The sequence below is a fragment of the Pleurodeles waltl genome, chromosome 11, assembly GCF_031143425.1.
Source record: "Pleurodeles waltl isolate 20211129_DDA chromosome 11, aPleWal1.hap1.20221129, whole genome shotgun sequence".
NCBI classification, from domain to species: domain Eukaryota; kingdom Metazoa; phylum Chordata; class Amphibia; order Caudata; family Salamandridae; genus Pleurodeles; species Pleurodeles waltl.
This window is the reverse complement of record NC_090450.1, coordinates 25136526-25154276: the sequence shown is the minus strand read 5'-3', so window position 1 is coordinate 25154276 and position 17751 is coordinate 25136526. Positions and strand designations below refer to the sequence as shown.

The 17751-nt window shown below is 44.6% G+C and overlaps 1 protein-coding gene across 2 annotated transcripts in view; it reads right to left on the bottom strand.

The window, feature by feature from the left end:
• Positions 1–4540, bottom strand: part of DIS3L2 (DIS3 like 3'-5' exoribonuclease 2) — a 714887-nt gene extending 710347 nt beyond the window's left edge. Inside the window, exon 1 of one of the 2 annotated variants that reach the window (XM_069212876.1) lies at positions 4438–4540. The gene's annotated coding sequence lies outside the window, so the exon portion shown is untranslated. The remainder of the gene's footprint in view (positions 1–4437) is intronic. The other variant, XM_069212877.1, reaches the window with a different exon arrangement.
• Between the last annotated feature and the right edge of the window lie 13211 nt (positions 4541–17751).

Sequence of the window (17751 nt, the reverse complement as noted above, 5' to 3'; positions counted from 1 at the left end):
ATGGATGTTGAGAGAACTAAATCTTGTAGGAAGTCTGAGTCCCTTTTTGTCACTTTTGGATCATCTAATGAGGGACATCGGGCATCAATGATGTCCATTAGCAGATGGACTAAGCAGGCAATTGTCTTGGCATAAACTTGGACAGGTACTCCTCCCTCCTCCTCCTCCTCCTCTTGGTATTCAGGGGCATTGTGCCCAAGGAATGGCAACATCATGGGCTGAATTTAAAGGTGTTTCCATAACCAAGATCTGCAGAGCAGCTAATTGGGTAGCCCCTGACACTTTTGTGAAACATACTTTGCAGAATGTTTTGGATGATAAGAATTTTGGCTTGGGGTGTTGGGTTCAGTTTTGGCCTAAGCTTTCTCTATTTTGTTAAATAAGTCCTAGTGTTAGCATCTTTATATTTGGTGTGGACTGCCTTTTTATGATCTTTTGGAGATGTGATGGTCAATTTCTACTGCTTTGGCATTCCTCATTAGTAATGAAGGGGGACAAGGACAATAAGGACATAGCAGTTATGCTCCTTTTACTTACCGGAAATCTTCATTACTCTTAGTTCTGATTGTCCTTGTCCCATTCATTATGTCCCTTCCAGTCTTGTGACCTTTATATCCGATTGTGGAGGGCTCAGGATTCCAGGAGGAATGTAGGGTAAGGGGTATCCTTATAGGCTATTCCCTTAAAAGCATTTCCTGTTTCCTTTTCTGTCTCTAGAGGTGGATTACACCTCATTAGTAATAAATGGACGAGGATATTCAGGACTACGAGTAATGAAGATTAAAGGGAAGTAATAGGCGCATTAGTGTTTGTTTACTATGTCTGGGACATTTGCAGGTACTGTTTGATGGCAACCAAACAGAACTTATGATTGTCCCATGATACGTCTGAGCACCACTACCAAACAATACCTTCCTAGGCTACCCGCACTCACATTTGTCGCATGAGCACCTGAATATCGTGAACAAACGCTACACACACACCAATGGCTCAAACACATCTTCACCACCACTCCCTGTCTGACAGCGGCTGGCCAGTTCTGTGGATGGGGACCAGTGCAGTGCCACAGGTTTCACTAGCTGTTGCTTTCCTCTTCTTATCCACCGTGCTAAACAGCATTTTCCAGGCCTTCCTTTCCGGACTGAGTAGCAAAAGGTAAGTATCAGAGCCAATACGTTTTAGCTTAGGGAAAAATACAGAAGGCTCCCTAGGACTACAAATGCAGTGATCTGTATGTACTGGAGGACAACTCAGAATCCGCACTTTTGGTCTTTTTCTTGGACCTGGAAGGCATTTCTTAATTCCTAATATAACACCCCGGCCAAACATTGCACTGTTCTGGAAAGCATTCAGGATTTCTAGCTGCCATGAGCAATAGAGCTTCAGTTTTTTCTAATGACTAATATCTAAATTTGGAAGCTCCCAGAGGATGAGAGAATGGTTAAACTTTGCCTGAGAATGCCATAAAAGGTATATTTAAAATCCAGTCAATATACTAAATAGTTACTGAGCAAGAAAGGTTGGTGCAAGCCACTCCTTCACAAGGATGAGCAAGAGGACCATTCTGGCTAATCCCAAACTTCCCAAATGCCATACTTCAACTGACCCCCAGAAATTATACAAAGTCTGTCACATAGGTTTGTGGCACCAGCTGTCTTCAACTCCAATTCATAGCTGCTGAGAGGACAGCTAGATATTTTAAGCTCCCATGGTAACCCTGTGCTCTCAGCTGACTCTGCTCATGGTCCGTTCCCACCAAGAGCAGATCTGGCTTGCATGTCAAACATGACAAATGATGTTCTCCGGCGACTATTATCCTAGCGTCTTTCTTTACACTGACTGAATATATGTGGATGGGTGGAGATAGGTTAGCCCTTGAAGTAAATCCTGGTAGAGTAAATTACTAATATAAGTTATATGAAAATGTCTCTTGAAAGGATCTGTGCTTTAACTACGTGACTCAGGTCTAGCTCACGTTACTGCCACGCAGGTTCTCATAAGGCAGAGTATCTCAAATGTCTTGTTTGTTAATCATAGTTTACTGATAGCTCTTCTTCATGACTCAAGAGATAACTGTGGCCATCTTACTTCATTAACACCATTACTTTCAGGTGCGTCGGTCACATTAGTTAATTGGAAGCACCCCACCACTGGAACACACAGAATGCATGGGATTGTTATATAAAGCCCAGGACTCTCAGCACTAGCCATGATGTTATGGAGTGAGGTGCCCCCCAACCCACCAAGCGCTATAGAAACTTGCACATGCCTTAGGAAACCCTACTTTATTTTTGTTAAGCTATAGGTTCGTTTTTTATCAGTTATGTAGAAGTATCCAGTCTAACGAATATGTCTGTTTCCCAATTCGAAGAGCTTGCTTGGATTGTATTTTAATATATGTGCTCGGGTATCTTTGTAAAGCTTCAAGTTCATATTCTACCCGTTATGTAGAAGTATCCAATCTAACGGATATGTTTTTTTTCTAATTCGAAGAGCTTGTTTGGATTAACATTTTTTGGTATGTTAATACATGTGCTTGGATATCTTTGTTAAACTATATGTCCATTTTCTACCTGTTATGAAGAAGTATCCAGTCTAACCAATATGCTCTTTTTTCCCCCCTAATCGAAGAGCTTGCTTGGATAGTCAATTTTTTGGTATTTTAATATATGTGCTTGATTATCTTTGCTAAGCTGTACGTTCATTTTCTACCCGTTATCTATAACTCCAGTCTAGTCACTTGCTTCTTTCTGATTCGAAGGGCTTGCTTGGATTGGCATTTTTGATATTTTATTTTAATATATGTGCTTGGGTGTCTTTGTTAAGCTATATGTTCATATTCTACCCGTTATGTAGAAGTCCGGTCAAATCACAATGGTTTTTTCTAATTCGAAGGGCTTGGTTGGATAGTCATTTTTGGTATTTTAATATATGTGCTTGGGTTTGTTTGTTAAGCTATATGTCTAAGTATCCAAGCTAACGAAGAGCTCGCTTGGGTTGTCATTTTTGGTATTTTAATAGATGTGCTTGGGTATCTTTGTTAAGCTATATGTCTAAGTATCCAAGCTAACGAAGAACTTGCTTGGATAGTCATTTTGGGTATTTTAATATATGTGCTTGGGTATCTTTGTTAAGCTGTATGTCTAAGTATCCAAGCTAACGAAGAGCTTGCTTGGATAATCATTTTGGGTATTTTAATAGATTTGCTTGGGTATCTTTGTTAAGCTGTAGGTCTAAGTATCCAAGCTAACGAAGAGCTCGCTTGGATTGTCATTTTTTGGTATTTTAATATATGTGCTTGGCTATCTTTGTTAAGCTATATATCTAAGTATCCAAGCTAACGAAGAGCTCGCTTGGGTTGTCATTGTAGGTATTTCAATATATGTGCTTGGGTATCTTTGTTAAGCTATATGTCTAAGTATCCAAGCTAACGAAGAGGATGCTGGGATAGTCATTTTTGGTATTTTAAGAGATGTGCTTGGGTATCTTTGTTAAGCTGTATGTCTAAGTATCCAAGCTAACGAAGAGCTCGCTTGGATTGTCATTTTTTGGTATTTTAATATATGTGCTTGGCTATCTTTGTTAAGCTATATATCTAAGTATCCAAGCTAACGAAGAGCTCGCTTGGATTGTCATTTTTTGGTATTTTAATATATGTGCTTGGCTATCTTTGTTAAGCTATATATCTAAGTATCCAAGCTAACGAAGAGCTCGCTTGGGTTGTCATTGTAGGTATTTCAATATATGTGCTTGGCTATCTTTGTTAAGCTATATATCTAAGTATCCAAGCTAACGAAGAGCTCGCTTGGGTTGTCATTGTAGGTATTTCAATATATGTGCTTGGCTATCTTTGTTAAGCTATATGTCTAAGTATCCAAGCTAACGAAGAGCATGCTGGGATAGTCATTTTTTGGCATTTTAATAGATGCGCTTGGGTATCTTTGTTAAGCTATATGTCTCAGTATCCAAGCTAACAAAGAGCTTGCTTGGGTTGTCATTTTTGGTATTTTAATATATGTGCTTGGGTATCTTTGTTAAGCTATATGTCTAAGTATCCAAGCTAACGAAGGGCTCACTTGGGTTGTAATTTTTTGGCATTTTAATAGATGTGCTTGGGTACCTTTGTTAAGCTATATGTCTCAGTATCCAAGCTAACGAAGAGCTCGCTTGGGTTGACATTTTTTTGTATTTTAATATATGTGCTTGGGTATCTTTGTAAAACTATGTGTCTAAGTATCCAAGCTAACGAAGGGCTCACTTGGGCTGTAATTTTTTGGCATTTTAATAGATGCGCTTGGGTATCTTTGTTAAGCTGTATGTGTAAGTATCCAAGCTAACGAAGGGCTCGCTTGGGTTGTCATTTTGTGGTATTTTAAAATGCGCTTGGGAAGCACGTGGACCCCCGTCAGCCAGGCTCCGCCGCGGCCCCCCACTCACCTGCGAGCCCGTCACCGCCGCCTCGCTCCTCGCCGTTTAAATCACCCGGAGCAGAGCGCTCACGCCGCTGGTTATTATGACAACTTGCACTTCCGGGTCGGCGCGGCTACGGCGGCCGGCGGGGGACGAAAGGCTTCGAACGTCACCGTGACGCGCGCGGCCGGCTGGGGAGGAGGAGGGAACGTCTGGGGCTGCACGTGCGCCTCCCGGGCTTGTAACTCACGACTCCGAGGGCTGCAGGGCGCAGGAGCCGCATACTGTCCCCCATAGGTCCCCGCGCTATATTAGGATTGCAATTTATGGACTGCAGGTCACCAAAGCATCTCTGTACTGCAAGCAGTGACCCACTTACCTGTCTGCATAAAATAACAATCTGTCATCTGCAAGTCACATAATGATTTGCTTTGCAGGAGACATATTAGCCCTCTATGCTACTTTGAGACAAAACACAGATTTTTCCAGCAAATAGGTTTACCACCAAAGTTACTGTAGTGGCAGGAATGAAGGATGCGAGGCAGCCGCGTTGCGTTTGAATCATTCTTTATTTCTCCATGCCACAAACAATAAGGCCCATGAGGAGCCGGCAAGAACACGAGCCGGTCGCGTCTTCGCACTCCGCTCTCTCCTCCTTGCGCCGCCCACCGACGTCACGACCATCCTCGATCCGGATTGGCCGTGACGTCAGAAGGCGATCCAACATAGAGGAAGGACCAAACACTGTCCCCATTCGTCTCGTACGTTAACTCACGTACGACATCTCCCCTTTTAACAGAACAAAAATAACTTATGGAACTTCATCTCATAACAAAATCTTCGAACCTCTTAGGAGCTCGTATATGCCTCGTTGGCCTGCTCGGAGTAATATACTGGGGCGAACCCACCTTGACGGCGCACGCATCTTCTAGGCCTAAACTCATTACGTTGCGACTATCGCTCTTCGCAGATTCGAGCCTGCTACCATTCTGTCCTTTGGCATCCACCAAGCCGCGCCATGCTTTCTCACACCGCTCTGTACTCCCATGTCCGATTCGCCCTCGCAGGGGAGGCGTGTTCACACACTCCTCATCATCAGTGACTACATCCCTGGCTTCGTGACTTTGCCACTCATCCACATCGTCCGTGCTCTCGGCCCCACACACACGACTACCTCTCATGATGATTTCCTCTTGACCAGCCTTGAGCCTGACGATGTCGTCCTTGCTTCGCCATCCCCCTCCTTCCAAACAGACTGCCCCTCTTGTAACTCCTTGCACACGTACAGGGGTTTGAAACACAGACTCTCCTTTCATCACCTTGTTAGGTTTCTTCACCAATACCCAATCCCCCTGCACTATATTTTTAGTTTTAGCTCTGTGCACCATGTCAGCATACCGCTTGTTGCTTTCCTGTTTAGCCATTATTCTTTCTTTGACTCTCAAACTCTCATCAGATGCCACTTCAATTTCCTCCCTCATGTCATAAAATGTATTGAATTTGGGGGTAAGTTCATTCATGCATCTTCTCCCTCTCATCAAGTAGAACGGAGTGTGTCCCGTAACTTCACTGGGCGTGTTATGAAAAGTGTGCACCTTGTCCGCCAGAAACGCTTTCACATCCATGTTGGAGGCGACTGCCTGTTGCACGCCCTCCTTGAGGAACCTATTCATCCGCTCAACCTGCCCATTGCTCTTCGGGCTGTACAGCGGGGTCTTCTCCTGCTTAATCCCTAACCTGGACAGAAAATCCGTCATCTGCCTGGATACTAGCTGGGTGCCATTGTCGGACACCATAATCTTCGGCTGCCCCTCAATTGCGAAAATTTTCGTCAACGCCTTGATCACTTGTTCAGTGGTAACTTCCCTGACGAACTTGTAGTGAATCCATTTGGAGAAGTAGTCCGTGAGGACGATGAGATGTCTACAATCGTCTGGTAGCAGGGTAAATGGGCCTGCGAAATCAATGGCAACCTTATTCCATGGACCAGCAGGAATGTCCACCAACTGCAGCTCCCCTTTTGCCGTCTTCCAGTGCTTGTCGGCCCTTAAGCACGGTCCGCACCGATCAATGAAGCTGCTGACGTCGCTGCACATCCCTGGCCACCAGTAGTACTGCTTGAGAAGATTTTTTGTAGCGGTACTGCCCGGGTGACCCTTATGGGCAATCCTGATTAGCTTGTGTCTCAAACTTTCCGGAGGTACAAACAGCTCGTGTCTTTTCACAAAACCGCCCTCAATGGTGAGTTCCGAGCTAACCTGTTGAAAACTCCTGAGTGCTCCGTGCAAGTTCCGGACCGGGGGCCAATGAGCCGTCATGTGGTCCATTACCTTTCGGATAGTCGTGTCCTTCTCCTGAGCCGTCAACCACTCTTCCTCCGATATGGATCCCACGCACATGGCTGTTGCGTCAACCATTGCCACCACGCATTCCATGTCATCCAGGGAACCGTCCTCCTCACCCGTGACCGGTATGCGCGATAGGCAATCCGCCCTGCAGTTGAGGCCACCCTTGATGTGTCTGATGACGAAGTGATATTCTTGCAACTTGGACAGTAAACGTAGGAGCCTCGAGCTGGCTTTGCCATTGCCACTTCCTTCACCGTCCATCATGTATATCAAGGGTTTGTGGTCGGTGACCAGTTCAAACTCCCTGCCCCACAGATAGTTCCTCAGTTTCTCCACGGCCCAGACGCACGCGAGCGTCTCCCGCTCGATGGTGCTATAGTGTTTCTCTGCTTCGTTCAATGACCGCGATATGAATGCGACTGTGTTCTCCCTCTTCCCTTGGAATTGGCAAAACACTGCACCGATACCCTTGGCACTAGCGTCAACCTTGATTACGTTCCGGAGATCCTTGTTGTACGGCTGTAATATTGGAGCCGCAGCGATTGCCTGCTTGACGGATTCAAAGGCAGCGCTTTGTTCCTGCGTCCACGTGTATTTTTCGTTCTTCCGCAGCAATTTCCTTAGAGGCTCCACGGTGGTTGCGTATCCTTGAATGAACTTGGAATAGTACTCACTAAGTCCCAGGAACGATCGCAAGGCATCTTTGTCTCCTGGGCAAGGAGCATCTCGTATGGCCCTCACTAAATCATCTTTAGGCGCAATGCCATTTGGAGTAAGCACGTGCCCTAAGTACTCTATCTTCCCTTCCATAAACTTGCATTTGTCCTTGGAGACCGTCATCCCCCTTTTTTGTAGCACCTCCAGCACTCTGCCTAGCAGTTCCAAGTGCCCCTCCTCATCTTCTGTGTGTATCAGAATGTCGTCCTGGAAGGCTTCAACCCCCTTCATGTCGCAGAAGAGAAGGTCCATCAGCTTTTGGAAAACGCCCGAGGCCGATGCAAGGCCGAACGGAAGACGGACGTATCTGTATGCTCCAAACGGGGTAATGAAGGTGGTCAATTCCTTGGAGTCCTCCGTGAGACATACCTGGTGGTATGCGGACTTCAGGTCTATCAGGGTGAAAAACCTCGATCCTGACGTGGAAGATAATATCTCCTGAATGTTGGGCAGAGGATGGCAGTTCACCAGGATATTTCTGTTCAAGGATCGCAGGTCTACACACAACCGAATGTCCCCTGTCCTCTTCTTTTTGGACACCACGATTGCGGACACCCACTCTGATGCACCTGCTTCCTCTATTACTCCTTCCATTTTCAGCCTATCGAGAACAGCCTTCAGCTCCCCCTTACAGAAAGAGGAATCGTTCTGACCTTGTGCTTAATTGGTATGGCACCCTCTTTCAACCGTATGGCATGCACAAATCCTCTTACACATCCTACCTTGTTTTCAAAAACGGAATCAAATTCCTCGAGAACTTCAGCCAATCCTTCATGCAAATCCTCAGGCTGCACGTAATTGACCCAATCATCCCTCAGAACTATGGGATCTTCTGCCCCAGGGACTAGCATCACACCCAGCTTAGCCAGGTCCTTCCACCCCACAAGGCTCCTCCCTTTTTCAGCCACATATATCTTTGTTTTCACTGTGCGCCCTCGAAAGGTGAGGGAGTCCCAGAAGTACCCCCTCATCACTATGTCATGTTCCCCGAAGGCCTTTGGATTAACATCCGTCTCATGCAGTCGTACATCCTGCCATTTCAACTCAAATGTCCTATCAGAGATCAGGGTAAGGGGGGAACCAGAATCAGCCGTAAATGGCAATTCTACCGCACCAATCATGACGGAGCCAATGGGCCCCTTCACTCTACCGTCCTCATCATCAATGGACAACACGATGTCCGCATCCGCATCCGCGTCACTCTCGCTCACTGAGCTCACTTTCATGCCCGTATTGTATTTCTTGGCTTTACACACTGCCGCAAAGTGGCCCATCTTCCTGCATTTAGAACAGCTTTTGTACAAGGCAGGGCATGTCCTGCTGTCCGCTAAGTGATCCCTTGACCCACATCTAAAACAAGCGAGCGGCCTCCTGCCTCCCCCTCTATCGCTCGCCGCCCTGTCTGGAGTCTTGGGCGCATGTTTATGTCTGTCCTGCACATAGAACACACTTGAAGCCTGACTAGTGCTCGCCAGCTCCTTAGAAGACACTATGGAGCGTTCCACTGCCTTTGCGATGGCCATCACTTCCTTCAGTGAGGGGTTCCTGCATGAAAGCAAACGTTCCTGCACTTTCTTTGAATGGCAGTAGAACACCACCTGGTCTCTTATGTACGTATCAGTCATCTCCGCAAATTCACAATCTTGGGCCAAAACTCGTAGGCACGCAATATATTCTTCGATAGTCTCTCCTTCCTCCTGTTTCCGCAGTGCGAATTTATGGCGCCCCACCATGATGTTACACTCCTCAGCATACTGCAGCTCAAGTCGCTTAACGGCCTCCTGGTATTCATTCAGAGGAGCTGTAGCCCCGGGAGGATTCACATAAACCAGCAAGCTATCAAAAACCTCCTGGCCAGCCTTCCCCAACAGTCCGAATAGCAGTGACTTTTTCCGCTCGGGGCTGTACCCCTTGCCATCAATGGAGACGATATAATTCTCGAATGCGCGCAGCCATCCCTTCCATTTCATGCATGGCTTACCGGGAGAGTCCAGGAAAAGAGGAGGCACGCAAATATGACCGGTCTGCGACATGGCCGGAAGGCGGGCACCACACCCGGAGAGACCACGTGATGCAGATGCAGCAGCACTATTGAATGTCTCGTCAAAATCAATCGCCTGGAGTTCCCCGCATCAGCTCACCGGGTCAGTGCACGTGGTCATAGGCGAGGAAATATCAGCGCGCCCTACTAGCATCAGGGAACATCAGGATGGTGGGCTACACTCGTGGGCCTTGTGAGAAGTTGTGAACCTCGTCGCCATTTGTAGTGGCAGGAATGAAGGATGCGAGGCAGCCGCGTTGCGTTTGAATCATTCTTTATTTCTCCATGCCACAAACAATAAGGCCCACGAGGAGCCGGCAAGAACACGAGCCGGTCGCGTCTTCGCGCTCCGCTCTCTCCTCCTTGCGCCGCCCACCGACGTCACGACCATCCTCGATCCGGATTGGCCGTGACGTCAGAAGGCGATCCAACATAGAGGAAGGACCAAACACTGTCCCCATTCGTCTCGTACGTTAACTCACGTACGACAGTTACCTTAACAATATTATTCTCTCAGGTTTACTAGGAACCCAAAGATCTCTGCAGCAGGTGCCTTAACCCCATAAGATATTTTAAAATTCAGGCTTTGCAAACAATCAAGCAGAACAGATTTACTGTCCAGTTTCTACTTGTTGCCAATTTCTTTGTGACAGAGTTTTACAGATCAAATGTTTAAGTTGAAGTACAGGCTTTGCGTAAGGGTTGCGCCACTCTTCCAGCGCAACCCTGACGCAAAATCTGTTTTGGGATTTATAGTGCCACCTAAATACCGGTTGTGTTGATTAGTAAAAAAAAAACACAAATGCAAAGCACCACGTTGCCTTGCGTTGCGTTACATGCAGAGGCAGCTAAAGCTATTTAATCTACATGAAAATCTGCTGCATATGAACTATTATGCCTGACAGAGCTAGTGTGTTCAGTCTTTGGGTAAAGGAAGCTATATGCTAACCAAAGTCAACATCGTTTTATGTGTAGCTTACAAAAACGTGCGTCTTCTGTCTAAATCAAGAGTTGCTTCTGCTTCTATGTAAATCAAATAATTTTTTTAAACCTCCCACTTTCCTGTTGCAACTGTAACTTGCTCAAGCTTGTCATTGGTTTTGTTCATATACTTGGTTATACTTGCTTGTGACTTTGGCCAAAAGAGAATATCGGATTTAAATGTTTTTATTGCTCTTAGTCTGACTGTTATTATTACCTTACTGGAATTTTTATTGTACTTTTTTAACGATATTTATTATCTAATAAAGTAAATTTAAACTAAAAAAAGGTTGTAGAATGTTGGCATTTACGGAATGGGAATTTTCATTTACGGATCATTGTTTTCAGGCTTGTTCGCGTTCAATTGATCAACAGAAGCCAGTGAGCAAGGGTATGAATCATACCTGTCAACCTCGACTAAAAAAAAAGTCAGGTGTTTAATAGGGTAAGTCCATACATGCCAACATTTTCAAAGCTGGAAAGTAGGTGATTTAAAAAAAAATGGTGGAAGGCATTTTCCCCATTTGTTTACACTGAAGCATAGGCAATTTGAGGCTGGAGACCTAAAGTAAAGCAATATTCTGCTTCCAAAATTGGGAGTCTCCTGTCTGAATGGGGTCTTTTGGCTTGTATGTAATCGCTTTAAGTTCCATGGAAATGAACACAAACGAAGAGTGGGTGAAAATCCCCAAACGAAAGTGAGTTGATAGGTATATGTGGTTTAACTAAACTATAGGAGCAAATAAATGTTTTCTTGGTGAATGGGAGGCAGCCTTCTGGTAACCTTATAGATAAGGTGTACTTGGTTTACATGGGTTGGAACCAGGGCCGGCCTTTAGCATGTGCAAGCAGGGCCCAGGCTTCAGAGGGGTATAAGGAGCTGTCTGCATTAAGGTACTGCGTGGGCGTTAGGTGATGTCTGCAATAAGGTACTGTATGGGCGTTAGGAACTGTCTGCATTAGGGTAGTGCAGACAGGCGAGTCTTTGTCACCTGGCTCCAGTGATTCACTTAAAGGCGCATTCGCTCATGTTTGTAACATGCTGCAGCGCTTCATCAGGCTGCCTTCTTGCCCTCCCATCTCCCTTTCGCGCCTTCTGCAGCACACTATTAACCCCTGCCTCCCAAAAACAACCTGGCACCAGTGTGAGGAACTAATCTGTGAGTGGCTCCTGAGTTGGTGTAGATGCAGAGATTTATGTGTTTAGAGGCCAGTCACAACTCTGGTGTTCCTGACCTCTGAAACAATTGGGCTCCCTGCTGCCTCATTTAATTTACCACCAGCAGCGAGGGCACCAAATTTCTTTCTGTCCAAGGCGCTATCCTGGCAAAGGTCATCTCTGGTTGGAACTATGAGGTGAATGCACTTCTGGCATAGAGGGTGATCCTCGTAGATCCTTTACCTGGCAGCTGTAACTCTGACAGATTCAGTCCGGTTCCAGTGAAATGTGTTGACTTTGTCCCAGTGCACACCGGGACACATTCAGTGGTGCCAAAAACTTGTACTTTACAGCAGTAACTTAAGGGTGGTGGGGCGCAATAAATGCCTCCCTGAAAGGGCCATCAGCACTCCTTCTAACCAGACTTATCCCATCTGGTAGCTAGCTGAAGTATAATATTTTGATACCAATGTCACAGAGAAAATAAAGACACTCAGCTTGTCACTTCATAAGTGCTTAAGAGATAAACTATGAGGGCAAGTTTTTGAATTTTCAATAGTCTGTACGTAAGAGATAGGAGTGTATCCTAAGAATGCCAGATGTGTCTGTATAATGGTAATTGTTTCTAATAGCACTTATTAATAGATGTTTATTATTTTCTAACAGACAACCTTAGAATAATGATAGATTAGAAAAAAACAATACGCTTCTAAACTTATGGCTCGCAGTTTGCATGCAGCTCCTTGATTCTGGTTTGTAGCTCACTACACCATCTTAAAGGGGATTGTAACTTATTAGCAGCAGGTGATATAGGAATATCTGCAGCAAAAGCAACAACCCAGTGAGCTATTCACCGAAAAAATAAATCTGCATAGTAGGCACATTACCCCCTATGCCATTATATGATCTATCAGACCTTTTATCTCTCCATTTGGAGCATTAACCACCTGGGCTTTCTTACCACGTCTATAACATGGAACTTGCTTAGTAAACAAAAATCACTGCAGCAGGGGCCTTTACCACATAGGTTATTTTAAACTGTAGTCTGTTTGCGACCAATTAATTAAGTCAAAACATATTCACTGTCACATTTGGACTTGTTGCCAATTCTTTTTAATGCATAGTTTTGAATGTCTAAATGTTTACGTTTTCTCTCAGACTCTTCATGTATCCGTCTCTGCTGCCACCTCTTGAACCCCAGTTTATGGTATCCTGTTGGAATTTGTTTATATTTCCAGCACCGGGTAAAAGTGTTGAGAATAAGGAAGAGTGATTTTTTCAGATGGGGTAAATATTGAATGCTTTTGGCCTCAGTTGAAACCTTAATGGAAGCCCATCAAACTTTGTGTTATGCGCAGAAAAGTAGATAATTCCACGTCATCATGGGCATTTTGTCTCATTTAATAAACCAATGCATACTCTAGCCATGTGCATTCATTCTGTTTCACAATTCATGTTGTAGCCTTGTGCATTAATTTTACAAGCAAATGTGTTCTTGAAGTTTTGTTTTTTGTTTGCATACAGTATATAGCATTATGTGTAGTCTTCAGAGCACGGAAATGGTTACAAAATGCAATGACAGAAGAACAGAAGGGAAACTGGGAGTCAGAGCATATAGGTAAGTTACCATGTCCTAAGTTCTCCATATCTACACAGAAGTATGCACACAACAGCTATAAATAGGTCAAAGTTCAGCGTTCCATAGAAAGTAATTTGAAATAGTTCAGTTTTCAGACGTTTCAGTATCAGCAGTTTCTCTCAATTGAACTTATTAGACTCTAGTTCTAGACTGCAGTGCTTTGAACAAGATAACAATGGGCTGATTTACTGTATCTGCATTGGAATAGAGGCATTAGAGAAAACCCACCTGATTTTGTTACAAATGGGTTCTGTGTTTACGATAAATGTAGCCTAATATCCCTTTCCAGTATTTATTTTATTTGATTACATTGCACCAGGTTTACCCGACATGTTTCACATGGGCTACGTACACCTGTGAGCTTTCGCAAAGCTATACGTTAGATTGTGCTCCTCATGAGGAACGCCACGTGGTCTATATAGAGGTCAGTCATTTCAGAAGGAGGAACGTGGCAGTCCACAATTCTAGAGCGGGTGCACATGTTTGTAAGAATAAGTACAAGTGAAACATAGTATCTTTTTTGGAATAGCAAAAATCAAGAAAGATACATTTGAGGCCCAAACATCTTAACAACTAGTTTCTCTTAGTCCAACATTATCCATAGTTCATACTTGGTCAGCAATGGATCAATATGGCGTGCCCTGTTTCTGATTACGTTTACCTGTTTTCTTCCCAAGCTATTGCAGTCATTCTTTTCAGGCAGTTATTATTTCTTTATTACATCGAAGAATCATGTTGCAACATTGCAGATGCTACAGAGATGCTTTGAGTTGGTAAGGTAAACTCCTTACTACCATCCAACCTGGTTTCCCATTGACATTAAATATGATGTATGCCTTACAGTTGGAAACACTACGTTCATATAAAATGGTGAACCACAACCCAGAACTTAGCAGGAGCCCTGCTGCCTAATCGTGACTTTTGCCACTTTCTCCATAGTCATGGTAACCACATAAAACAGACCCAGTGCTGTGGGGATGGCCCTGCTATTGGCCAATCTGAGAGGCAGAAATATATCCAATGAATGGTGCAAACTAGATGCTCACTAATGATTGTTCAGAGAGTGCTTCGTTTAAGTTCAATGGGCAGTGGTTTGGGACAGCTCCAGAGGCTGGGATTCACTTTGGGGCATGGAGATGTTATTACCTGTTGCATCCAGTAAGGTATAGGAGACCTGGTTCGTTGCAGCCTTTGTAGGTAAGTATATTCTGGAGCACCAGATGGGACAGTGAGAAAAAGGCATTCATGGAAATCTCTCACAAGTTTTGGTACTGCACTGACCAAGGACTGGGGTGTGAAGGGCTCAGCACAAGACCCTGGGTCATAGAGTCCAATCATTTTAATTGGCATAGCATGTGAGGTCCACACTAGAGTCAGGGCTGGATTTAGCGCTGGTGGCCCCGATGCAACAGTCTTTCTTGGCACCCCCCCCCCCTTTGAGCTTCTTCTCCTTCACACCACCCTCTTACGATGTCCCCATATCTCCATAGCACGCCTCTGAGATGAATTCGATGTTTTTATAGCAGTACTCATAGCTCATTTACACTCCGGTCTGTGATCTGTATGGTACACGTTCTTTGCAACAGGTGCGTTAACCCTTTGCGCGACTCTATGAGTCAAAATTGCCACTAGACAAAAATCTGATTTCTTTCCAACAGGATCACCAATCACCAGAGTTACCTTGACATTTTTTTTTTGCCTGAAAACTGCTGAACACACACGGATCCCTGACTCAAATCCCTCCGCAGGGTCACCGACAGGTGCCTCTGCAGGGGTCGCACCACCCTAGAGCCAGCCCTGACTAGAGTCTTTCTGGAGAAGTTGTCATGACTGTGCTTCAATTGGGTATTCACAAGGGTCTTTCCATCCACAGTTGATCAAATTTGCAGCAACATGGGAGAAAGCTTTCCAGTGTTCATATATTTTTACACAGCATTTAACTTAGTGAACAAAGGAATATGGCCCTCTATTCCAAGGCTGCAATTCATGTGCACATCGATCTGAATAGAAGACCTACCTAAGACATATGAAACATTGATCGTGTAAGCACGGTTGCCTTCTTGTTCCTCTCACTTTTCCCTATACAGTAAAGCTCTTCTTAGGAGGTACATGCAGTTTCTGAAGATATCTTTAGAATTCTCCAAACTTGGGTGCCCCTCTTGCTTTTGCCAATGGCGAGGTACTGATAACTCGCACTCTAACGACGCTGCAAGCACAAATGAAGGAAGTACAATCTTTGAAACTTTCAAAAATAAAATGTGATAGTCTTTGACCAAATGCAGCATCTAAAGGCCTGATTTATTTTATTTTTATTTAGTTTGGCAGATGAGTACATTTGTTGCAGATGTGACAGCTATGCTGCCTGCCACTTGCTATAAGGCACTTATAAGGCAGATGGGATATTGATGTATCTCATTAACCAACCTATATATCAAACCCCAAGACCTCAACTAAGTTTATCATAGAAAACATCTATCTCGATGTGCTGTGGGTGTATCCACACCTTAAATTTGATACCTCAGTTCCAAGGTTCTAACAAAAGTAAAAGCAGCAGTCAAAAAGGTTATCAGATTTGCAAGGAAATCTAGCAGAGTTTTTTCTTCACAATTGGACAAAGTTTGGCAGCAAAGTATGGTTGTGCTTTGGTTGTGTCACAGTGCTGATCTATTGGGTCACCTTAAATGGCATGCACATGCCTTGATACCTGAGTGGAGTGTGTCTGGAACACCACACTGTGCCAGTCTGCCGGTGCTGCCTGTCCCTCAATGGTCTATGACAGGCAAGCTCTGAAGTCAACCTTTCCATTTGCCTGACCAGCAGACGCCATTGCTGAGAAACAACGTGTTGCTGGTCCCCGCTCGCATGGGTTTTTCTTATAACATTTTTGCGGTTTGGGTCAGTTGCGCATTATCCAACCCCGCAAAGTGTCAGCCGCACCCATAAAGCCTTTCGATACCTTTTTTGTCTTTTTCGTGCCCCAAATAGCGGTGTATGTTAGCTCGTTTGTAACCAAGGCTTGCAATAAAAGGGTGATTCATGTTCCATTAGGTTACTTTTCATGCCTTTAGCAGGGTTCTGTTTGCTGCTGAGACCTGGAAGGGGGGGAATTCTAGCTTAACTTGTCATAAGGGTTTTGGATGGAATATGTAACATATTTTTTTCGTTCCACCACTGTCTCCCTCGTCTCCTGTCTTATGCTCCTGTTTAAATCCCAGGGATTGAAGTGGTAATGCAGGCTGGTGTTCCCCCAGGGGCTGTACAGCATGTTCCACGGCCCCAAATGCCATTTATATGTGTTGTAAACCCAGACTAGACTAACCTCTGCAAGAAACAGACTCTCCATCAAAGCTCCCACAGCAAGGAGAGGGCATTTCCTGGTTGGCAATGCACTGTGGGACTGCTGTGGTTTTCACTGGGTGCCTTCCATCCCCTGGGGCGTTGAAAGCAAAATTCTTATAAAAGTAAATCACAAGCCATAACTTTGATTTGTGCCTCCCAATTAGGCTTCACATGTTAGATGACTTGTTGTGGTAGGCGCACAGTTTCAGTACTGCTTCAGCCTGTTCTTTACCCAGCATGCCTGCACCCACTCAGAGGAGAACAGAAAGGTGCAATAGCCTTGTTTACAGTGGGTCCAAACTGCAAACATGAAGCTATTACTGTTGTTTAAACTGTGTGTCATTATAGGCATCCATACTAAAACATGCCTTCCTGGCAGAGTGAGATTAATAAACAAGCATTTGTAAAGCCAGTAGGTCTCGCCTTTAGGGCTTTTTGGTTTTGTGATCCAAGTGGGTCACCTTAAATGGCACGTGCATGCCTTGATACCCGAGTGGAGTGTGTCTGAAACACCACACTGTGCCAGTCTGCCGGTGCTGCTTGCTCCTCAATGGTCTATGCACATTTTATTGCATAGTTAATGTAAGTAAATACATTGTATTTGGTAATATTTGTGAACTATCCACTTTAGTGCAATTTAACATTGGAATTGGAATTTACTTTACTAAGTATTGTCAAAACCAAGAGGTCTCTGGTCTAAAAGGCTGAGCAATTGGGGTTTTCATTACTTGTAGGGAACATGTGAGCTGAGGCGCAATTACGTATTTGGGTGCATTCTGGTTTTGGAGGATGTTCATAATGGGGCAAGATGGAGAGGTCCCGAGCTGAGGCTGAAGGTAGCATGAGTCAGTGGGCCATACCCGTGTTCAGGTTACATGATAGTCCAATCCTTGACCCTTTACAAGTGTACACATAGATATGGTCACATATATGCCATTTATAATTACCAGTTCAAATACTTGACAACTCATTGTTACTCGTTTATATCAAACTGCTAACAAGCACTCACAAAGCCAATAGGTCGGGTTGGTTTTGAATACGTTTGTTGGTGTGTGATATGTCTGGATGCAATACCAGAAAACTCACAAAGATTCACCTACATGCCGGTCAGGCAGCA